A 26,106-nucleotide genomic window follows, 5' to 3' on the forward strand; every position below is an offset into this window, starting at 1 on the left:
CACTTCCATTTTGGAAAATGAAGGCTCAAGGACTGTGTAAAAAGGTTTTTAGAAATGCTTTTGGATTTGATTTATTTTGCTCCATCTCTAAGATTAATAGCTAAAAGTTCTGGTATTCATCAAATTACTATCTCCAACTGTTTGCAAAATGTGAGAATTATTTAATTTCTCAGTTTCTCAAAGTAAATTAATGACTTTTGGACCACTGTGTAATGTTGTTTATGTTCATCTAAAGACCAGTTTCCTATGTATGGCAATGTTTCTTAAAATAGGGCTGCTCCTTCCCACCCTTCATTTCAAGAGGGAGTACTCACTGCTATGAATGGGATGAGTAGGCTTTCTTCTTTCCTGGGCCTTTCCTTATCATCCTTTCTTCCTGCAGCCATAATGAAAAGAGAGAGACATTCAAGGTTATTTATTTAGTGAAAGGGTCAAATCAGGTCAAAGAATGAAGTCATGGAGGCATGCAATGATAAAATGCTTACCCCAATAGCTAATTATGAGATTTTCTGCATGAATAGGATAGCCAATTTGGGATTAAGAAAAGTTACATAATTTTTTCAAGGGTTTATTTAATTAGCATAGTGACCGTTTACAGTAGATTACAGTATGTACACTGCCTTCCTCAACAAGCTCTTCTTCAGGGCTTTCAAAGCATTCCATATTCTGACTCCACCCTATTCACTCTTACTCCCCAACACACATCCCTCTGCTCTCATCAAACTAGTATCCTCATTGTCTCACAAACACAGCATCCCCATAATCAGTTATGTCACTCACTTTTCCTAAAATGCTCTCCTAAGATTTTTTTTGCTCTTTGAAAACAAATCCTAACCTCTGTTTAGGGCTCTAAGACCTTCTTCTGGAAGCCTGAGCCAATTACTTCCAAAACACATTCATTTTCTGTATTCTATACTCCAGTACTTTGGAACTGTGCTACTCATAATATTGCTTAATTATATATTACCTTCTTCCATCTGTGTTAGTCTTATCTTCCCACCTAAGTTACAACTCCCTGAGGGTGAGGACCATGTCTTGTACTTCTGTTTGACTCACCTGAAGTGTTTACTTAGTATAATATCCAGCTCATTATAGACACTCAGTAAACAGTAGCAGATTGAGAATGTTCAGGTAGGTAACAGATGAAGAGACTGTCCCTCCCCATATGTTGTCCATTCTTCCCACGAAGGGTGGGTATATTTATGAAAAATTGAGTTGTTGTTGAATTGTTTCAACCATGATTTATTTAGTTTTATTTTTTTTAATCAAACACACTAGGGTGGTTTGCCATTTCCTTCTTCAGCCCATTTTACAGATAAGGAAACTGGTTAAGCAGGTTAAGTGACTTGCTCAGGGTCACACAGTTATTACATGTTTGAGGTTGGATTTGAACTCAGAATGATGAGCCCTTTATCCACTGTGCCACCAAGCTGCCCCATTAAGAAAATGTGCCAAAGACTTATTAGGGAAACAATTTATGTTGCTTTTCTTATGATTTTATTCCATTAAATGCATCTGATTTTAATTAACCTTTTCATCTGACTGACTCATAATGTTAAACATGCTTGTAGAGGCTTTTGAACTATGATTTTTGATTGAATATTTTGAACTTGAGATAATTTTGTCTGGGATAGCCACCTATGAAGTCAAAGATGTCTTCTAGTACTACACATTCATTCAGTAAATATTAATTTTCTACAACATACTGATCACTGTTCAAGGTACTAAAAAGATAGAAACTTTTTGTCAAATTCATCCCCTCTGAAACTTAGTTATAGTAAAGAAGAATCTGTATACATCTTTGAGAAACATACAAAGATTTCTAAAGGGAGACACAAAATTGAAGTAAATTTTGGTTCCTGTCCACATGGAACTTTGTCTTCTGTATAGTAAAAAGAGAGGCTGTATTGACCATTGAGAGGCATAAAAAAGTCAAAGCTCTGTAGCCAAAGTAGAAGAGAGAATTAAAGAAATTATCCATATAATTTAACAATCTTCATCTTTCTTCCTATCTTTACATGGGCATTTTAGTGAAAGTAGGAATTGTTTGCTACAAATATCCTAATATTTGCTTATATTCTTGTAGTATAATTGGCCTAGGGAATTAAAGGCTCCTCAGCCATTTCAAGACATAGGAAAGGTGAGCCCTTAAGTACAGGCTTTAGAAATATTGCTCTTGCCATGCTTTTCCATTTTATTTTGGCTAATTTGGTGATGAGCCAACCAGAGTGAAATCTTTAAGAGTGAAAAATCCTTTGTAAATTTTGGAAGGAATTTTGGCAAACTGGCTTCCCCTATGGTAAACTGAGGTTCTGAAGCAGACTCTGGCATTTTACCAAGGGTTTGTATACAAAGACAAAAGAAGCCCATGGGGAAAGAAGATCAAGAGGGGAAGATGAGTTGAAAGTTAAAAGAGCAAGAAGTCATTGTGGAAAGTGAGGGCAGAGCCTTGCTGTGCTTTGAAAGAAGAGAAGCTTGAAATGTTTAGAATAATCCTCATCTTTCACCCTCAGTTTAAATTAATGCTAACTCTTCTGCTATGGCTACATTTTATTTGCATTTTTGTATAACTGCATTTCCTGTTTGGGAGCTGCCACATAGAAGGCTTTCCTAGTGTCCCAACTTTCCCTACTGTCCCCAAGGGTTGGATTTTACAGTGAGAGTTGTAGATTATATGACAGGCTTTCATCTGTAGTCTCCTCCCCAGAAATCCCCAAATCCGAAAATTTCTTGATTCTTGGAGACTATGCCTCAGTTGTTCCAAATATTTTGTTAAAAGAACAGGGTCAGAAACTGTAGGCAGAAACCTGGCTCTTTAAGATTTCTTCTAATTTCTGATAGCAGTCAGTGAGATATCTCAGAGTCAGTCATAAGAAAAATTTGAGAAGCTGGTGAACTTTGTACTTCCAGCCTTCCCTTAGTGTTCTCCAGTATCAAAACTTGCCTGGGGAAAAGGGATGATAAAGCTATTCTCCTAAACTGTAAATTGCTAACATTTAGTGTGGTCATCTCTCAGAGGCAATTACATTTATTTTCTCGAGGGCCAAAACAAAAACTGAAAGGAATGAATTTCTAATTGTAGAATTTCAGGGATTAGCTAGATGAATGGGGAGATTTATTTTTTCAGGGCTGGGAGACATATCAAATATCCCGAAAATCTAATGCATTTATGATCATCTCCGATTGGCATACTGCATGAATATGGTTGCAAATATTTCCAAGGAAAAAGTGAAATGAGGGGGTGCACATCCCCCTCTGCACATCCTCCCCTGTTACTAGTAGACTGAAAAAGGATTTTGAAAGAGTCTCTGATACCCTAAGAACATTGCAACCCCATAGTGACTTTCATGCCTACATAATACAAGACAATGGCTAGTATTTATATAAAGCCTAAGATATACAAATTAATTTGCAATTATTACTCATTTAACCCTCATAACTACCCAGGAAAGTAGGTATTATTACTATTCCCTCCAGCATACTGTTGATTCTAAGGTTGAATCTTGCTATCCTGCCTTCAGCTTTGGGACTCAGAGATCATCCACAAATTCAAGACATTAGATGAGTCGGATGAGATAGTTTCTAAGATCCTTTCCAGTTGTAAAAATTGATAATTCTCTCTTAAAGATAAAATAAAACTAAATAAGAATGATAAAAATGACTGAACAGGAGTTCATAAATTCCCATATTGGTTTGATAATATTTCAAAGATCTATGATTTCTTCAGCATGGACATTACCTTGCACAAAAGCAATTTGTAATTATAATTTAGCTGATGGCCTTTGAGAATTGCAGTAACCAAAAATAAATCTCCATGTGGAGATTATTTTTTTTATTTAAGGGAATTAGGGTTAAATTACTTGCCCAGGATCACAGTTAGGAAGTGTTAAGTGTCTGAGACCATTATTTGAACTCCCGTCCTCCTGAATTCAGGGCTCTATCCCCTGTGTCATCTATGAATTTCTTCTCTAAACTTATGTATTAAGGTCTTACTGTATGCCAGGAACTACTTTCTAAGTACTAGAAATACAAATAAAAGCAGAAAGAAAAGACAGTATTCAGCAAATTAACATGCTTATATTCTTAAAGAGGAAGATAGCATTTAAAAGGATGCTGAAAAAAGTGTTGGGAGTGAGGGTCAGAGGGAAAAGATATATAGAAAATCCTGGAGGAGGGTCAGAAATACAGGTTGGAGAGTTCAGAAAGTAAGAACCCTGTTTTTTGCAAAAATAGTGGGCTGTGGGTATAAAATATATATCAAGTTATTTTTTTTAATATCTTAGGTAGTTTGCCTGACTTATTTTTTTCTTCTCCTCCTTTAAAAAAAAGAGATGGCCCTTTTACAGGGGTGGAAAGAAGGGAAAGGGATTCACTGGGAAATGTAGGTGATATAAAAATAAAAGATATCAATAAAATTTTATTTTAATGTGAAATCAAAGAAAAAAATTTAAGGAAAAAAACTGCTCCTCAAAATATACAAAGGACTTATTGCAACATACCTGAAAAGAAAAAAAAAAGACTTCTTGCAACAGAGTTTGATTTTTAAGTACTAAAAGATATATATTGATGAAATATAAAGAAATGGCCATTATTCAAGAATCTACTTCTCCTTTTAATGAAAAAAAAAAGAATGATATTAGGGGAAAGTGAGCTAAATGAAAAGAATGAATGTTACATATTATCTTGGTTTTTCTAACTTTATTTGATTTAATTTAACAAACATTGTGCTCTTTGCAAATCATGGGGCTCTATATCAGTTTTTTTTTTTTTTTTTGATATTTGATAGGTATTATATTCCACATCCATATGAACTGAATTTGTAAGCTTAGTGTCATTTCTTCTTTTCCTCCCCTTTCCTTTCAATACTTGTGAAATACATTTTGAACACTGTGCAAAACAGAAATTCATTAAAGGGAGGGAGGAGGGGAATGCCATGTCTAATCAAGTATTGTAATGATTGATTCAGAGCAAGTAACAAAGGCTACTTGGCATTTTGGGAGTAAGAATTTTAAGTAAGTACACTCATAGTCTGGCTTTCAAAAATATCATTTGTAAGAAATGCAAGCTTTTCCTTTTAAGTAAAGAAACACAGAGACAGAGGAATAGCAGGATGGAACCTTGGAAGGAACCAAAGAGATCAGCTAGTTGCTCCCTTCCCTAGCCCTTTCCTTCCCCTCTACAATTCCATTCGACAATTGATTGAGAAAACTAAATACCCAGAAGTTTAATGACATATATTGAGTCAGTAGGAGAGCTAGAAAAGAAAAACCTTGATTCCTAGCCTATTGCTCTTGTCATTGTATCTAATTAGTGTATGGTTTATACACAGGCATCTCAGCAGGAGAATAGGAATGTAGGAAGGGACTGAAAGGTCACCTCATCCAAAGTTTCTTAAACTGTAAGTCACAACCCCATGTGGGGGTCACATTACTGAATGTGGGGGGCATGAAAAAATAGGCAACAGTAAAAGGTATCATTTATTCTACTGAGATTTAAAAATAAATAAGCACACCCGTCTTATTAATCTTTAAATTTGTTTTATTCTCTAATAATTGATAAAATTATATGAATGCCAAAGAATATTCATTTATTATCAGAAAATGTTTAATTTGTATATCTATTTTATATATGTATATACCTGGGGTCATGTGAAAACTTCTCTGGTGAAAAGTGGTTGCAAGTAGAAAAAGTAAGAGTCCTAATTTAGTGTAACTCCCTTATGTAACTCCCTTATTTGACTGATGGAGAAATTGCCTCAAAGTGAAATGACTTATATAAGCTACACAGGCATTAGGGGCTGGGATTTTTAACCAAATCCTTTGATATCCATCAAGTCCAGCACTTTGCAAATTGACCTATCTTCTCTGTCTCTCAGTCTCTGTCTTTCTCTCTGTCTCTGTATTTCTCCATCTCTGTCTGTCTCTTTCTATCACTGACACTCTATGTTTTTCTGTGTATTCCTCTTATCGCTGTCTCTTGGTTTCTCTGTCTCTGTTACACACACACACACACACACACACACACACACACACACACACACATACACCCTCAGTCTTCCTATTAGTTTGTCACTCTTTGTTTCTGGGTGTCTGTGTCTGTCTGTCCCTGGTTTTGTATCTCCAACACCTCACATAATTCCCTGCATTTTGGAGCTCTGGCTAGTGCTGAGATCTAAGAATGAACATGCATCTCTGCTCATTTTTGTCTTTTTTCCCTTTGTCCTTTCAAACAGATGTGTAAATTAAAGTTCACTGGGTTCAATTTTTCAGATGCAGCCCAAATTGATGACAGGTTTGGAGGGTTGTGGTTGAAAAGGCTGTCAGGACGCTGTTCAGTATAATAATATTCCTAATTATATGAACTGAAATGTCAGTCACCATGTATCAATCTTAAATCCCAGATTATAGAGTTGGTTTTTCTTGACTGCAGCAGTGATTCTTCTTCCCCTGCCCTCCTTGACTAGAGTCTGGGCTTGTTAAAGAGGTAGCAGATCATTGCATATCTTTGCTTCCTAAGGTGATGGTATGAGTCATAAAATCATGTGAGCAGATTCAGAGAATCCCAATTTGTCTATGTACTCCCTGTATGATCTTAAACAAGTCATTATATTTCTCTGGACCTCTATTTCTTAGTCTAGGATAGGTATACTAGGTAACTTTTAGGATCTCTCCCAGATTGAAATTTCAATTGTATATGTTTACATATTGTATTGATTTGTAATTTATGAAAATGTAACTGGCAGCTCCTCAGTGGATGTGTGTGTATGAATATTTAACAACATACTTGGAGTATGTGTGGGAGTATTTACACATGATATACTTTTAAGCTTAATCTGGATCATTTATACTTTTTCCATCACTTTCTTAAATGTGGACAATCAACAAAATAAATTAAACCCTGGGTTGTAGCATTTGCTTACATTCCAGTTGTAAATTATTCATGCTGAAAATTTAAGTCTCTGCAGCTAGCTCACACTACCTCCAGATCCCAATGAGGGATCTATGTAGCTCCATTTCCTTCTCTTCCCCCAGCTTTAAAAGGAGTGAGAGAGTATTACAAGGCATGGTTCTGGGGTGGAGGAACCCTATGACTAAGAAAATTTGCTTCATTTCTCTTTCTAATGAGAAGACTTTTTCTCTTACCCTCTATTTCCTCCATGAAATGGTCAGGGAGGAACTACTATTCCTGCCCTTACCTTTTCCCATCTCTTTATAATATGGAAACATAATGAACATAGGGAGTAGAGAAATAGTCCAGGGACTTACGTAAAACTACTGTAACTGGGAAGCATCTTAGACAGAAAGATGAATTACAAGGAGACAGGCAGGAGTAGTAGTCACTTTCTAGAGAACAAGTTTAGCTTTCCTCTGGCATCCTCAGCTCCAGGATCATCCAGAAGTACTCTTTTTTGTTATTGTTATTGTTGTAGTTGTTTGTGTTTAGTTCTGAAAGAGGATCGATGTCATCAGGAAAGTGATGTTTTGACAGCATGAATTGACTAAGCCCATGCTTTAAAAAAATTAATTTATGGATAACCATAAGGGAAGGAGAAAGAAAGTGAAAGAAGAGAGAAACACTCAGAGAGAGAGAGAAAAAAACAGAGAGTGAAAAAGTGAAAAAGAGAGAGAAAGAAAGAGCATGAGTGAAACACAGAGACACATAGGAAAAGACAGAGAAACAGAGACAGAAACAGAAACAGAAATACAGAGTTTCAATTATAGTTTGGGCGTAAACTCCCATCATGCTCAAATGGATCATTGATCTACAGTCAGCAAAATAGAGACTTACTGAAAAAGACCCATCCTGGAGCAGTCCAGTAAAAATTACAGTGGTCCAAAATATTTTTTTAAAAAATATATTATTGTTGTTTATACAGAGGGAGGAACTCAAGGACATAAGAGTTAAGCATCTTGGGTTGGGTCAAATGTTAGCTTCCAGAACCCCATCCAGTGCATTGATCAAACCACTAGACCACACTTTCAACCAGCCGGATTCAAAACTTGGACTCACCTTAAAATAAATTGAACCCACAGATAATTATGCCAAATTTTAAGTCTCTTTCTGCTGAGAAGTTAAAATTCAGTGTTCGATTGTAAATGGACCCAGAAAAAAGAAGGCTGCATTAATGGATTTGTGCTGCTTTCCCAAATAAGAAACCCTTTGGATTTTTGCCTACATCTAAGTGCACTCAAAAATGTTGGGACAAGCTGTATTGTGCTTGTCCATTATTTTGCTTGGGGGTTTAAGTGAATAGCAATCAGAAATGATGATAATTGCTTCCTAATGTAAGTGGGCATCTGCTTATATACAGCCCCTAGACAAAGCCATAAATCTTTTAAGTTTTTCTACAGCATCATTGTGTAAGATCCTAGTGTAGTCTGGGAAATCTTGTACATTAATATTTTATTTGTTACACAGAGCTGGCTCTAGCTTTTTGTAGTCTTCTCCAGAAACACTGAACATTGTGTTCAAAACTGTTCACTGTACCCTCACTTTTTTTTTTTAAGTTTGAAAACAGCAATCAGTGTGTTAAAATCCTCAATTTATTAGGCTATGAGGATCTTCTCTTTGCATGACAAATCTTCAGGATTTTCTCCTCCAGGAGACAGCTGTCTATTACAATAATTTTCTTTGCATAGAGACTATCTGTCAGAACAGCTGTATAGAGAGGAGGGTTCCCAATGTATCTTGTTTTCCAATACAATCAGTTTTCTTTTCTTCTAAGAATGAAAGTAGCCATGAGATTAATGGCTGTCATAAAACCAGTGAAAATATTTTTTGTTGATTTTGATCAGTATCACTCAAAAAATGACCTCCATTTACCCATGGTCCTGAAGTCAATGTATATTTTGGGGAGTTTAGTTCTGTAGGGCAAGTAGGATGATAGCATTTGCATGAGAGAACTTGTGACATTTGTTGTCTTTGAAATAGAGTTAATTTGACAAGTTATGCCCCAGAGGCTAATCAGCATTTTCCCAATAATTTTAGTGACTTCCATGAAAATGATTGCTTTGCCTCTGAATATAGAGCCAGACATTTAGGGACTTCTCAATATGATGATAACTAAGATGTGACTTTGGTCCCCTGTCCAAATGAATATGTTGTTGTTGTTGTTGTTCTTTTCCTGATGCTGGGGTTGAGTGACTTGCCCAGGGTTACACAGCTAGGAAGTGTTAAGTGTCTGAGACCAGATTTGAACTATGGTCCTGCTGAATTCAGGGCTTGTGCTCTATCCACTGCGCCACCTAGCTGCCCCTGAATATATTGTTCTTGCAAAAATTAACTTCTATTAAAATTAATGTACAAATGGTTTATATTTAAATGCAGAATTTGAGGGAAAATACCATTTGGGACAAGACAAATAAATAGCAACACATAGGCACAAATTAGTGCCTTGTCTCTTGTTATCAGTCTCTACTTTACTTTGTATTTGAATTTTAATTCAATTTTTTTTTCTTTCATTTCCCCGTAGCTTCCCATATCCAAACCCAATAGCTTCTATTAGCATCCATGTGGGGTTTTTCTACTTAATAGTTTCATAGTGTCTTCTGTCTGTTAACTGCTATTTTTCCTTCACTAAATACCTTCTACTTACAAGCACAATTTATACTCTCATATATGATATATGATGTGATATAACAAATACATAATATAATATATATATGTATATTTACAATGTTATTCAACAGAAGTGATTTTAGGAGGTAGGCTTGGAATTGCAATCTAATGGATTTGAAGATACTAAACAAGAGTGCAAAAATAGTAGATTATCACAGAAGTGCCATGACTATTTAGCCAATGATCAGACGGATTTGATGCTCTAGCAATAATGATGAAATTCCAAATGTCACCAAATGGTTTCTACTATTAATTACTACTAATTACATAATAAAGTAATTTTCTGTAACTCCAATAAGCAATGTTATCTATTACATGAGATTAGCTGGGTTTGAAGATAGAGAGCTAGGCTCTCCCTTAGAGATTTGACCTGGTTTCAAGTCCTAACTCTGACACACACATATACACATGATGCAACTCTGGGAAAGTAAGTCACTTAACTATCTTTGCAGTGCCTGAGGTAATGCTTTCAGACTAAAATTTTGCCAGCCTTCATTGTCTGAAGCAGTTTTCTTTACCAAGAGTCCCCCACAGCAATGAAATAACAGGTCTAGACAACAAACAAAATATATATCTGACCTTTGTCCTTGGTCTGCTTCATATAATTTTTCTATGTGATTCTTTTCATTATACATTACTGTTATATATTATATATATATATATAATATTTTGCTAGATACTGCCTTATCTATAATGCTAATGTATATACTAGATATTGCTTTATATATAATTCTAATATGACTTGCCCCAGGGTCACACAGTTTGTAATTATCTAAGGTCTGATTTGTTGAACTCTGGTCCTTCTTACTTCATTCACTGAGTCACCTACCTGTCCTCTGTATAAAGTTATGTGGGTAGTAATTGATAGAGGTGAATTTTGAATCCAAGTCTTCTGACTTCAAAGTCAGTGTTCTTTCCATTACACTCTTCCATTATCTTCTTTCCATATCTGTTATGCAACCCTAGGGGAAGTGCAGTTATGCCTTGTAGATATTTGGGATTAGGTTTGAGACCAAAATTGCTGAAAAAGTCACTTATGCTTCTTTGCCTCAGTTTCCTCCTTGGGAAAATGAGTTGGAGAAGAAAATAGCAAACCACTCCAGCATCTTTACCAAGAAGATTCCAAATAAAATTACAAAGTGCAATAAAGCAAATAACACAATTTGGTTTCCAAATCCATATAAAATGTTATATTTACACATACTATATTATGTATGCTATAGTATTATGTTCAAAAAAATGCACATTCCTTAATTAAATCATACTTTATTGTTAAAAAAAATACCATTTTCTGAACCTTCAGCAAGTTGTAATTTTTTAGCTGGTGGAAGGTTTTGCTCTTGATGTTAATGGCTGCTGACTGATTAGAGTTAATATTGTAGAAAGTGCTGAGAGTTAATGTTTCAGAGTAGGGAGATGAGAAGGGAGGGCAAGAGAAAATGGGAACCACCAGTCATTAAGCAGTCAGAACAGATACAACATTTATTGATTAAGTTTGTCATCTTATATAGGTATGATCTGTGATGCCCCCAAACAATTATAATATTAACATCAAAGATCACTGATCACAGATCACCCTAAAAGATGTAATAATAATGAAAAAAATTGAAATACTGGGAGAATTACCAAATTGTGACACAGAGACATAATGTGAGTACATATTGTTGAAAAAAAAATGGCATTCAGAATGTGCATACTCTTTGACCCAGCAATGCTACTCCTGGGCTTATATCCCAAGGAAATACTAAAGAAAGGAAAGGGACCTGTATGTGCCAAAATGTTTGTGGCAGCCCTTCTCATAGTGGCTAGAAAACTGGAAAATGAATGGATGTCCATCAATTGTAGAATGGTTGGGTAAATTATGGAATATGAATGTTATGGAATATTATTGCTCTGTAAGAAATGACCAACAGGAGGAATACAGAGAGGCTTGGAGAGACTTACATCTATTGATGCTGAGTGAAGTGAGCAGAACCAGAAGATCACTATACACTTTAACAACGATACTGTATGAGGATGTATGCTGATGGAAGTGGATATCGTCAACATAGAGAAGAGCTAATCCAATTCCAATTGATCAATGACAGACACAATCAGCTACATCCAGAAAAGGAACACTGGGAAATGAGTGTAAACTGTGAGCATTGGGTTTTTTTTTTTTTTGTTTTGTTTTGTTTTGTTTTGTTTCTCTTCCCAGATTATTTTTACCTTTCGAATACAATCCTTCCTTTGCAACAACAACAACAACAAAATTCGGTTCTGCGCATATATATTGTACCTAGGATATACTATAAGATATTTAATATGTATGGGAATGCCTGCCATCTAGGGGAGGGGGTGGAGGGAAGGAGGGCAAAAATTTGGAACAGAAGGGAGTACAAGGGATAATGTTGTAAAAAAAAAAAAAAAATTACCTATGCATATGTACTGTCAAAGAAAATGTTATAATTATAAAAATTAATTAAAAATAAAATTTAAAAAAAAAAAGAAAAAATGGCATTGATAAGCCTTGCTTAATTCAGGGTTGCCACAAACCTTCAATTTTTTTTTAATTGTAATTTCTGTAAAATGCAATAAAGCAAAGAACAATAAAACATGGCATGCTTACAAATCACTTAACCTTTCAGTAATAATAATCTGGTGTTCATTGTGGAATAGAGATATAATAAATTACTTCTGGGTCCTGGAAGACATTCTACAAACCCAGCAGTGAGAAGTTGCATAGAGAATGTTGCTTCTCTCCCTGGTTTAGGAATCTATGGATTGAGAAAAGTGATTCTGTTATTGATTTGCCTTGTTTTCTATTTTGCTTTATATTTTCTATTTTCTGGGAGGTAAGGGGGGATAATATATGAAGCACTAGCCCTGGAGTTCAAATTTATCTCATACACTTACTAGATTTATGACCCTGGACAAATCACTTAACCTAGTTTGCCTCAGTTTCCTCATGTGGAAAAGGAGCAGCAGAAAGAAACAACAAACCACTCCAGTACCTTTGCCAAGAAGATCCCAAATGGGATCAGTTGGACATGACTAAAAAATTACTAAGAAAACAATGTCTTAATGTTTTGCTATTAAATTCTGCTTACTCTACTAACAGAGAAAACACTGAATAAGGCTCAATATATATTTGTATAATTGAGATTATCCAAAATAGCCCACATTCAACTAGAGCTATCAGAGCTTTCCAGAGTTGTGAGTGACCTATGGTGCATTTGAAAAGAATGGAACAAAACTAAATACATTTTAATAGTAATTAAATTTCAATAATAGTTCTTGGGGGTTTTGGTGTTTGTTTGTTTTTTTTTAATACCATAGAAAGAGGCAAGTGTGGAGTTTATGCACAGGATCTGGTTTCAGTAAGGCAAAAATTCAAGTTTCATTTGACATGAACTAATTATGTGACCATGGGCAAGACAACAAACTTCCACCAATCTTTTCATCTGTAAAATTGGGATAATACATGAGTAATTTGTACCTATGTATGAGGGCTATTGTGAAGCTCAAATGAGATAATGCATATAAAGGTGTTTTGCAAACTTTGAAGCACTTTATAAATGCCAATAATTATTATTCACAGCTTTGATTTTTACTGGTTGACTTTATTTTTTAAATGTTTAAATTGATAATCACCCAAAAAAAGGACATTCCCATAACATGCAAGACAGAAAAAGGATTGCATATGAAGCAATGAATCATCATGCATGACCTCCCTCAATATCAAGTATATGGTGGTACTAACAGTGGCCTTCCTGCCTGTTTCCATCTGATATTCCTCTAGGTCTCTTTTGTTAAATTATGTTTCACTGAAACTGTTTTTATTTACTTCCACCTTTTTTCAATCACTCATTATCCTTACCCCTACTGCTAATCCTGTCATATTTTCTCTTTCAGTGAAAGCCCTCTCTTGTAATAAATGTGGTCAAGCAAAATACATTTGTTTTGTATTGGTTGTATCTGAAAATGTATATAGTTATGTGACTTTAAACAAATACATCATTTGCAGGAGCAGGATGAGAAATATTCTAGGTTTTCTTCTAGCTCTCATATTCCATGATTCTATAAGTAGAATATTTTGTGTTATGTTCAGCTGTATTTTCCACAAAGATAGATGAGTTTGTATTTCCTAATCTATATTCAACACTGCTAATTGAAGGTCAATACTGCATAGAATACCATGCCATGTGAGGGATACAAAAAAAAAAAAAAAAAAAAAAACAAACAACCCATAACTTTTTCCCTGAGTGAGCTTACAACTCAATTGTTGAGTTTTCTTGGCAGTTATACTAGTTTGCCATTTCTTTCTTCAACTTACAGTGAGGAAACTGAGGCAAAAAGTGTGAAGTGATTTGCCTAGAGTCACATAGCTAATAAGGATCTGAGGCCAGATTTGAACTCATAAAGATGAGTCTTCCTGACTTCAGGCTGGGAGCTTTATCTTCTTTATCTAGCTACCCCATAATTTACTTAGAGACACAGTCTATATGTGTTGTAAAAAAAAAAATTGCCAAATTGCTACCTACTAAATACAAACAACATAAATCATAACACATTTGAATTGAATAGCTCATAATGACACTGAAACAATTTAAGTAAATAATTTTATTTGATCTTCAAAACAACTTTGGAAGACAAATAATGCAAGTATCATTGTCCTTACTTTAAGGAGGCCAAAAGCAAGGCTCAAATAGTTTGAGTGACTTGCCTAGGATCATATAGCTCACAAGTGACAAAACTTAAATTCAAACACGTAATTTTAGCTCCCTCAATATCAATTACCTCATCTATAAAATGGACACATTAAAGTCTTTCTACCTCAAAAGATTGTTATGAGGCTCAAATAAGGTAAAAATTGTAAAGTACCTTGCAAAATTTTTTTGTTCTGACCTGTGATTTCATCAGGGTAGAAAGACTTTTCTACAGAAAACTTCCCATACAGAGGTAGATTAGTACCTTGAACCCTAAAGAGCTACCTGGAAAATAAATGATTTGACCAAGGCAACAAAATCAGTATGTACCATAGGTAGATACTTTCATACTATATATATATATATATATATATATATATATATATATATATATATATGTTAAAGAATACTATAAACATGAACACTTATTATTTGAACTAAAAAGGATTTAGAAGAGAGAAAATTACTCATATGTATCCAAGTTAGATACACTAAAGAGAAGCTACAATGAAACTATAACAAACAAAATTTGAAAACTTGTATGTGAATTAAAGTTCAACTACTTGAAAATTTTTTAACTGTAGGTAAGTTACTGAAATGCTCTGAACCTGAAACTACAAGGAAGAGCTTCTGAATTATCACAAGAGACAAAAAGTAGAGAGCCAGTAGTAAAATTCATGACCTCAGGTGGCTACCAACAAAAAAGCCAGTTAAAGTGGAGCAAGTAAAGGCAATAGAGAAGAAGTACTTGAGCTTTGGACACAAGAACAAAGTTGTCCTCATTGGTACAATCTTGGTGAGATGGGATTCATTAATACAATTTGGCTTTGGAAGAGTATACTTTACCAAAAAACCAAGGTATTTACAAAGAGAAAATGGTGGGAAGAGTTTGAGATTTTTATATATTGAGAAGGCATACTCACATGAATAAATATGGGAATTAGAGGGGAAGCATGATTTTTAAAAAGATCAATGGAAAAATAAGCAAAAATAATTTTATTGTTGGAATTTGATGTTACTTCTGAAATAAATCAAACTCATAGGTGGAGAGAAAGAAGCATCTTTAGTAGAGATAAAAAGGATCATGAGCCTGAGTCATCAATTTAATATTAATAATAATAATTTTCATGTTAATACAATGAACCACATGGAAAAAAATGTTAAAAATAAATAATAAAATTTGGAAACACATCATTGACTTGCTATGGAGGTATAATATATTAATTATGGGGAACTTACATTGTACAGAACTATGCTAGAATTTTGTCTCTGAGACAACCAAAGGAGCTACTGTAATGATTTCTTTATTTGCTTTATATCCTTCAAGATATAGAGAAAATGACAAAATGAAAATCATATCTAGCCCTAATTCTCACAAAAGGGAAGAAGTGACTAATTCCTTCCTAGACTTCGTGATTGCAACAAAGAGGACAACCATAGTCTGACACACATTCTTGGTTTTTAAGAGAGCAGATGAGTGATTCAGAAGAAAAATTGGTAGATCTCTTAAACTGTATTTTTATAAGGAAAGTAATCAGAAGGATGAGAAACTCTCAATGATGAATTTCTAAAGACACAAAAAGAAATAATTCCAGTGAAGAAAAAAGATATTATATGAGGTTTTTTTTTTTTTTCCCTAGGTATATATAGAAGAGAGAGATAAGGCAAGTTAATAGAAGAGTAATACAGAAATAAGGGAACATACCTAAAAAAAATAGTACAGAATAACTAAAGCTTAGAGTTAGAGGAAGCAATACTCTAACTATTCTACCTCCTAGCTACTTTTCAATTTGCATCATTAGAGAGAGAATTCAAATAAAAAAATCACCGATCCATTTGAGTATTTGATAAAGTTTTACATTATTCTTATGACAAAGATGGAGAGATTTTTGTGGACAATATGATAATACTAGAAGTTACATTCTTAACCCTTGGATGGCCAGAATAAAAAATAATCATTCATAGTTTGATATTAACTTAGCCAAATTCCTAGGGTGAATTGTATCAGGCATTATGCTATAAGTAATATGCTATATTTTTGTAATAGTTTGGGTAAAGGCATAAAGGGTATGTTCACCACCTTACAAGATGACACACTATTATAAGGGAATATAGATAATGGAGTCAGGATAAAAAAAAAAAAACCTGAAAAGTTAGAACACTGGGTTGAATCTAATAAGACAAAATTGAATAAGCATGGTATACCGTTTTATAATCAGTTACAAAAAAAAAGATAATCTCAGAAGTGGTGGTGAAGGAGGCATGGTTAAAGAGCAGATTGCTAGAAAAAGATCTGGGTGTTTTAGTAGAGTATATGCTTAATATGAATGAACAGTGTGATATGGCAGCCAAAAAGCTAATTCAGTTTTGAACTACATTATAGAGACAATACTTCTAAGATGGAAACAATAGTCGGATTGTATTCTGCCCCCTTTCAGAACACTTCTAGAGTATGTTATTCAGTAATGGATAGCATACTTTAGAAAGGTTATTGATAAACTAGAGAATATCAAAAGGAGGGCAATCAGAATGATAAAGGGCCTCAAATCTATATCTTATGAAAATCAGTTGAAGAGATTAGTGGAGTCTACATGGAGAAGAGGAGGCTTAGGAGAAACATCTTCAAGTATTCAAAAGTTCTGATCTTAAAAAGGATGACTACTTATGTCTGACTCCAGAAGGTGGAACTGAATGCAACAGTCAAATTTAGGCCTGATATAAAAACAAAACAAAAAACCCATCAACTTCTTTATCATTTGAGCTATATGAAAGTATATATGGAGAGAAGTAAAGGCTACAAATAAAAGTAAAGATTATAAAGGCTGTCTCATTAGACTGTGTATTCTCCCTCACTGAATATCTTTAAGCCAAGAATGGCTAACTACTTAGTGGGTGTATAGTAGGTAGACATTCTTTTTTAGGAAATGGAATGGACTGGCCAGCTGCTGAGCTTTCATTTAGTTCTAAAATTTTATCTTTTTGTGATTATTGGAAAGGACCTCAGAGATAGTCTTATTCAATATCTGAATCAAGAGTCCTCCACAGCATGCCTGATTAATGTTCGCTTAGCTTCTACTTGAAGACCTCCAGTGATGAGAAAATTTCAATTTACTGAGATAGCCCATTTCATTTTTAGAAACTTTGTTAGGAAGTTTATTTTCATTGAACTTAGTCTTCCTTTCTACAACATCAATCAACACATTTTGATTACATATATTGAATAGTAGGCATGGAATAAGATACAAGGTTTAGATAAAGTTTATTTCTTACCTGCTATGAGATTATAGTGTAGTAAGAGACTAAGAAACCAATGTTAAAAGCCAGAATATATTTTTCTCTTAGTTATTTGAGAAATCTCCAGTTACAAAACAAAATGCTGTTGTCCATTATTTTAGCCTCCTGGCTTTATTAGTAATATCTCATCTATGTTTCCATAGAAAAAAAAAGTTATAGAGAAAATATCCAAGGAAAGATTTTTGACAATTTCAACTAGGGACTTCCTTCATCACTATACTTTGATACAGTCATTAAGACAGTTCTCAATCTATCCAGTTCCTCTGTTTGTATTATGGATATCTCAATCATAAAACCTTGGAGTCATTCTTGACTCTATTCCCTCTTATATGCAATTAATCACAATTCTACCTTAACAATTTGCTCATTTGCTAGATGATAATGCTAAAGATCAAAGATTTTAAATGATCTATTGTTGGTGCAGACTTCCTAATTCTCTCTCTCTCTCTCTCTCTCTCTCTCTCTCTCTCTCTCTCTCTCTCTCTCTCTCTGTGTGTGTGTGTGTGTGTGTGTGTGTGTGTGTGTGTGTGTGTGTGTGAAGACATTTTAGGACAATATAAACCTTAAATCAATTTTCTTTCACTGAAAGGATTAAGACAATGATGTTTATGTAATTAGGACTAATGAATGTGATAGTCATTGAAGATTCATGAGAACAGGGAAATAATGGAATGATAGAAATTATTTTAATATGTAGCTGACTCAGAAAATCCAAATCTAGAGTTTAGCTTGAGTTTTTTCCCATATTCTCAATGAAATTTTGGATATTGACCCTTGTAATTTCCTATCTGCCTATTCCTTCAAAGCACCAGATTTCATGTCAGGCAATCTGGGATTGAATTGTTGGCATTCTTACCACTATGGGATTTTAATAAAGTCATTTAACTGCTCTATGTCTCCATTTCTTCATATGTAAAATAAGAGGCCTGGATTCCTAAGGTTTTACTCTAATTCTAAAACATTTGAAATTGTGTTTTAATGATAAGTTAACAGTCTCAGGTTGTGATGGAATGAGAAATAGTACTAGAAGCTAAGCAATCTACAAGAAAGCTATATGAGAAAATTCTGCTCCATAGTCCTCTTTGAAAAGAAGTGTTAGCTGCATGTCCAGAAAGTACGTTTATGAGATAACATTTTCCTTTATCTTGGGTTGCAAGTTTTTGTTTGTAATATCCCTGAGAACATTATCATTCTGAAACTATTGCCTGAAGATAACTACCCTTCAGTTCCTTTTTAAGAAAAAAATGTTTATGTGATTGGGTTTTTAACATCTATATTTTTAAAAACTCCTTTGAGTTCTACATTTTTTACACTTCCCCTTTAGATTACATGTTTTATTATCTTTATTTTATATAAAGAATGTGTCTAGTAATTATATCTTTCTGCATTTGAATATTTTAATGCCCTGATGAATTACCTAATTTTCATGATTATACCATATTATGTAGAAAATAAACATGTTATTTAAATATTTCATTCAGTAATCATAACTCTCAAATTTAACTTTTCCAACATTTTGTTCAGATTCACAAATTTCTTCTTATATTTCTCTTATTTTTGTTTTTTTCTTACTATTTAGATCTTTTTATGTTTCAGAAAACTTTCCTTTTACTTACTTGTAGTCTATGCTATTCAGGGCATCTATGTTTGTATTGATCTTATTTTCTTCATTTATTAAAAATGCAATATTGCATTATAGCTAGAGATTTGAGTTCAAAGTAAGAAGGATCTGGGATCAAATTCTGATTCTGATATGCAGTGGCTGTGTAACTTTGAACAAACCACTTATCTATAACTGCCCACAAACAATTCCCTAAGATTATAAATTAAGAACAAATAATTTATGATATGCACTGATAAAAAGAATTTCTTTATTGGAGAGTTCTCTATAACAATGAAATCCCAAGTCCAGAACCCTACTCCAAATGTTCATATCTATTAGTGCTTTTAATTATATGTAAGTTCTCTGTCTCTCTAGAAAGCTTCTTCCTTCCTTCCTTCCTTCCTTCCTTCCTTCCTTCCTTCCTTCCTTCCTTCCTTCCTTCCTTCCTTCCTTCCTTCCTTCTTTCCTTCCTCCCTTCCTCCCTTCCTCTCTTCCTCCCTTCCTTATTGTTTTTTTCCAAAATGATAATAATTACTTTGGGGGAGGGGGGAATTCAGCTAAAAAGTCACAAATTTTATTTTAGTCTCTCATTTTAATTCTGTATATATGTTTGTGTTTTAAATTGTTTCTTATATACAACAAATTGTTGAATTCTATTTTTAATCCATTTGTAACTCCAATTTTGTGGGAGAGTTTAACTCATTAATATGGAAGATTAAATTAAGGTATTGGATTTGTCTGATAATTCCTATTACATTGCTCAAAGCAAACCAATTTGAGGCTTCGTCCTCATTTATGGATACTTCAGGCCTCTCCTTCTGTTTTCCATCATTGCTCAATCTAGATTAAGATCCCTTGATTCCATATGTACTAACATATAGGGTGTTCTAAAAATGTTAGTGCATTTCTATACTATTAAAGTTTTAAGAAAAACTTTTTTAAGCTTTACGTTATTGAGTTATTTAAGCTTAAACTGCATTAAGACATTTGGGAATCCTATACTTCAATGACAGTGAGATTTCATTAATCTGAATACTTTGTCTAGTGATAAATAATTCACTCAATTCATGCCTTCTCACTTTATAATATTCTCATATATGTTTTATAAATCCCCCATAAGGGGTCCAACCAATATATTGTGGGGCTAATCCCCTTGATATTGTGTAGAAAGCAAGTATCTGGACTATACATTGGTTAACCTTCTCTTTTTCTCATTCATCTTAATTTGCAATCACACATCTTTCCACTTCTAGCTATTTCTCTATGTAATTTTATCTGGTAATATGTTGTAGTGATTTTTCTTTCTTCCGTGATATTCCTCTATTTTAATTAATAGGAACGTGTAGTATGTTCTCCTACTCATATAACATCACTGATAGAAAATAGTAAGTAAAAGAAAAGATGAGTTCCCCAGACAAACCTATGATCATTAAAATCATTATGCAATTTTCCAAAGTCACGTGTCTCTATGATGCAAGATAGAATAACCTTTTTGTTTCATGAACAAAATTATCAATTTATGAAAAACAACATAAAATGTATCTTTGCTCAGAGTCTGGATTCAGACAAAGAAATAAGAGAAGTATGATTATTAGAACTTAAAGGAACCTTAGAAACTACTGAGTTTACTCACTATACAGATGAACATTCTGAGGCTCAGACAGTTATGAAGCAAGTGAATTTAAATAACATAGCTTGAATGAAGTACAGGAAGGCTTCAATCCAGATCCTTTGACTTTGAAGTTCAGTGCTCTTTCCATTATATGATGATGCCAGGTAATATAACATTAGCCTAGATCATTGTCAAAGTCAAGCTGAAAACTTTTATATTCTGGAAGTTCATTTCTGTTTTAAAAGTTTTATTGATGGTTTTTCTCTTTATGCCATAGTCACTATTGAACCCTCCTTTGCAAGAAAGAAAATGACTAAGCAAAACTAGCAGACACAGAAATATGTGACTGTCTAAGCAATATCATGTCACCATAGTGACCCATTTTTCTAACAAGAGAAAGAAAGTATGTTTCTTTATCTGTTTGACCAGAGACAGTTAGTTTGACCAGAGTTATCAGTATTGCTCATCAAAATTTGGTTGCGTTGTGTTTTCATTTGCATTATCAAAGATATTAAAATATTTTCCCCTGGGCTCTATTTATGTTATTCTGTATCAGTTTATACAAGTTTCTCTGAATTCTTCATATTTGTTATTTCTTGAGTTCAGTTCAATTTAGCAAACAGAACTGGACAATCAATGGATTTATTGTTTATTACATGTTTACCAAATGCTAAGCATTGGGTAGGGATGGAGACAGAAGTTTAAGTCATGTTCCTATTTTTGAAGAGTTTTGAAGAAAGTGGCTAGAAAAAATTTATCTATGTAGATAGATAGAATAGATAAATATAGATGGATATGCAGATATATAGATATTAACCCAAATATATATGTATGTTATGTATACACAAATGCCACATACATACCTACAAAGTATCTATACACACACACACACACACACACATACACACAAACACACATACACATACATGCAAGTAGTGCAGTAAATAGAGTGCTGGGACTGGAATCAGGAAGACCGGAGTTCAAATTTGGCTTCAAACACCTACTAGCTGTATGACCTTGGGTAAGGCATTTAGTCTCTCTTTAACTTAGTTTCCTCATCTGTAAAATAAGCATTATAATAGTACCTGTTTCCCAGAGTTCTGGACAGGATTAAATGAGATAAAAATTTCAAACTGCTTAGCACAGATCTTGACACAAAGTAAGCATTACTTACTACACAAGAATTAACTATTAGTAATTGTTATTATCTTTAGATCTTAGGGTCCTTCTCCCCCCATTTTTGTATGTGTTGGATTGTCCTCACACTACTGAAGAAATAATGACAAATGTCAAAAAAAGAGGTAAGATGGGCAGATGTTAATTAAAGAAACTGAATTTCTCTTGCTCCTTTGCAACCTAAAATCTATTTTCAAATTTCTATCTTGTCTCTTTCCTAAAGTGCTATCAGACACATAAAGATCTGTGAGATTTTGCTCATTGAAGAAATAATCTGAATGTTAGTGTATGCCCTAAATAAATGAAGAAAGAATAAATGTGACATTTTCTTTTCCCCTCTCTTTCCTTCTTCCCTCCTCCTCCTCCTCTTCCTCCTCTTTCTCCTCTTCTGCTTCCTCCTTCTCCTCCTTATCTTCTCCTCTCTTCCTTTCTCTTCTCATCTCCTCTCATCTCCTCTCCTTTCCTCTCTTCTCCTCTTCTCTCCTCTCTTCTCCTTTCTTTTCCTCTCCTTTCATTTCTTTCCCTTTCCTTTACTTTCTCTTCCTTTCCTTTCCTTTCCTTACATACCCACCCACCTGAGAACTCTCTGTGCACAAGAATGTAAATCTTAGAATCTAGACTCTGAATGATGTCTAAGGTTCTTCCCAGTTCTAAGTCCTTTGTGATTAATTCTAGAAACTACTCCTGTGACTTTTAGAGACATGGAAGGTGCCAAATGACACGCCAAATGCTTCCATGTCAGGGAGGGTTGATTTTATATAAGGAAATAGTTACAAAGACCTACAGGGACCAATAAGAGCCCACATAACAACCTTAATAAAATGATAAGAAAGGGGTAAATGTCCCCTAGAGGACTCCATCTTGAGAGTGTTTATAAAATCAACTAATAAATTTGTAACTAATAGAAAAAAGGTAAATGGAGGGTTAATGAGAACAAACTCTAGGAAAAAAATTCTAATGGAAGGTAGGAAGAGTTGGAGAAGAAGGCCATTTTAATAGATACTCTATACTCTGGGTATTTGAAACCAACTTGGTGAGTGTCTTAGAAAAAAATCTCCAAGTGAATTACAGACAGAATTCTCCAAAAAAATTACAGAGGTAACCACTTACTAGGATAGAGATTGAATTAAGAGCCAGTTTATATTTCCATAGTTCAGTGATATTTAATCTGTGACTATGAGTGATGTTTCAGACCAATATCAGGGAAAGCTAGATATCTGGAGCTACTGCTATTACACATAATAATATATTACTGGTGGTATGATCAAAAAGCCACTGACTGGATTGATAGTTGAAGAAAATAAAATCCTAGATGCTTATTAATAAAAATGCCTTAATTTGTAAAAATGATGGGACTAAACTCAATATCTCCAAATGTTTCATCTGTCTTTAAATTCTATGGCCTATTTGAGTAAAATAAATGATTTCCAGTAAGGAAGAAACATGGTGATATAGCAAGGTGAGTTTCTTTATTGTCAGGGTGAAAAAGCATAGTTTCTAATGGAGAGAGAGTTTTTATGTTGCTACTATGAAAGGATTAAATATCAGTAACTGAATAAAAAGTAAGTTTATTACTAAATAGTGATTTTGGACATAATTAATTTATTCATTCTGCAAACATTAAGTATCCATTGTACATAAGGCACTCTAGCATTTTTTAAAAATTGGAAGCTCCCCTTTATCTGAGAAAGACAGCATTGTGTAAGTGAAAGAGTATTGCATTTGGAGTGAAGAAAGACCTAGATTCAAATCCTACCTTTAACATTTACTAGTGCATGACCATGATGCAAATTACCTAACAACTTCTGAGCTTTAGTTTTCAAAACCTAATCTATCAACTGAGGATAATGATAATGTTTATCTGGACTTTATAAGGAAACAATTATAAAACCCCAAACTCAATCAACCTAGGACCAACAAGAGCCCAGACTACAATTATAATAAATGATATAAAATAGGTAAATGTCCCCCCAGAAGATGATATTTCAGAAGTATTCATTTTTCTTATTTTTTCTATTCTTTTTAATTTATGGAATAAAAATATGATGGTATATGAAACTGCAAACCTATTATATACACCTTGCTATTCCTTTTAAATATATAATGAAGTTATCATTAAAAAGCTTTTCTTTTCATCCCCTCAGAGCTTGCTACCATTAGATGTGTGTATATATACATATGTATACATACAACACACACAAATATACATATATGTATATATGTAAAATCATTCTATGCATGCTTGTACTTATAAGTTCTTGATCTGGATGCAGATAACATCTTTCTTCATATGTCCTTTGTAGTTCATTTAAATATTTATGAATCAAAATGACTTTACCATATTATCAAAATAATATATAGCATTCTTTGTCCTGTTCAATTTGCTCTTCACTATTTTGTGCATCTATCTATGTTTTTCTAATGTCATTGAGATCGTCATTTCTTATAACATGGTATTCCCTCACAATTATATAGCATAACTTGCTCAACCATTCCTCAATTAATGGGCATCCTTGCCATTTCCAGTTCTTTGATGCCACAAATAGAACCACATAAAAGTTTTAGAACATATAAAGTTTTTTTTTTCCTTTTTTTCCTTTTTCCCTAATCATCTTTGGAAATAAAACTAGTGGTGGTATTGTCAAAGGGTTTAGGTATTTTAATAATTATTTGGGCATAATTCCAGATTTCTCTCCATATCATAGGAATATTTAGAAGGTAAAATAACAGGTAACTAAAGGGAAAAAAAGATAAATGAAGGGCAGATAGAAACAAATTCTAGAAAAGAAAATCTAACTGGGAGTTGTCACAACTTCAGATAATTATGATAAAAATTGAATAATGAAGAAATAATAACAATAACTAATTCGTATAGAATTGTAAGGTTTACAAAATACTTTCCTTAGAATAAACCTATAAGATAGATAATAAGAGCATTATTTCTCAAATTACATGCAAGATAAATCTATAGCTCTGAGAGGGTAAGTGATCTGTGTGTAGTCACACACACAGTTTAAAGTCAGTGAGTGAGTTTATAGTCACATTAGACCAGTGGACACAGTCATCGGTTTAATCCTGAGACAGGATTAGAATCCAAATCCTTTTACTCTCTCTACCTCTTTTTCCATAGTCAGCACAAACTTGAATCTTGGTGCTTCAATGATACTTAGAGTATTGTATACTGTGCAGGTCTGGAGGACAAACATAGTTCTTTAATGCTCCTTTCTTACTGGATGGGATAATATTTATCCTCCTAGGATATTATTTAAATCTGGAAGTCTATATTGATACCTGAAAGTTAGAAGAGAGTTAAAAGCAGTTAGAGCAGTTTAGAGTAGTAGATTTGAAGTCAGAGAGAGATGTTTAGTCATTTTTCAGTTTTGTCCAACTTTCTGTGACTCTTTTTTGGGTTTTCTTATTTTTTTTTCCTTTTTTTTTTTTTTTTTCCCCTGAGGCTGGGGTTAAGTGACTTGCCCAGGGTCACACAGCTAGGAAGTGTTAAGTGTCTGAGACCAGATTTGAACTAGAGTCCTCCTGAATTCAAGGCTGGTACTCTATCCACTGCGCCACCTAGCTGCCCCTTTTTGGGGTTTTCTTAGCAAAGATGCTAAAGTAGTTTGCCATTTCCTTTTCCAGTTCATTTTACAGATGAGAAAACTGAGACAAAAAGAGTTTTACAGCTAGTAAGTATCTAAATCCAGATTTGAACTCAGGTCTTCTCAACCCCTGACTTGGCACTCTATTGTGCTACCTAGCTGCCTTTGGAATCAGAGGACTTGTGTCCAAATTTCAGTTTTGTTGTTTATTGCCTGGATGATCCAGGAGAAGTTACAGAACTGTTTCCTCATCTTTAAACTGCACCAGATGATCTCTAAGGTTTCTTCTATCTCTAAATCTATGGTTCTGTGATAGTCAGAGGGGCTGTTTTCAGGGCTATGCTGATAAATGTTTTAACATTTAAATATCATAAGTACAACAAACTTTTAAGTTTGATCTGCATTTTAAATATTTTTCATCCCTTTTTTAAGTTTAGAAAATCAACACAACCATAATCAAACTCTGATTTGTAGTGATTGATGATTTTTCAAGGTGTAAATAGTCACACCAAAAATTTA

The sequence above is a fragment of the Sminthopsis crassicaudata genome, chromosome 1 (assembly GCF_048593235.1).
Source record: "Sminthopsis crassicaudata isolate SCR6 chromosome 1, ASM4859323v1, whole genome shotgun sequence".
NCBI classification, from domain to species: Eukaryota; Metazoa; Chordata; class Mammalia; order Dasyuromorphia; family Dasyuridae; genus Sminthopsis; species Sminthopsis crassicaudata.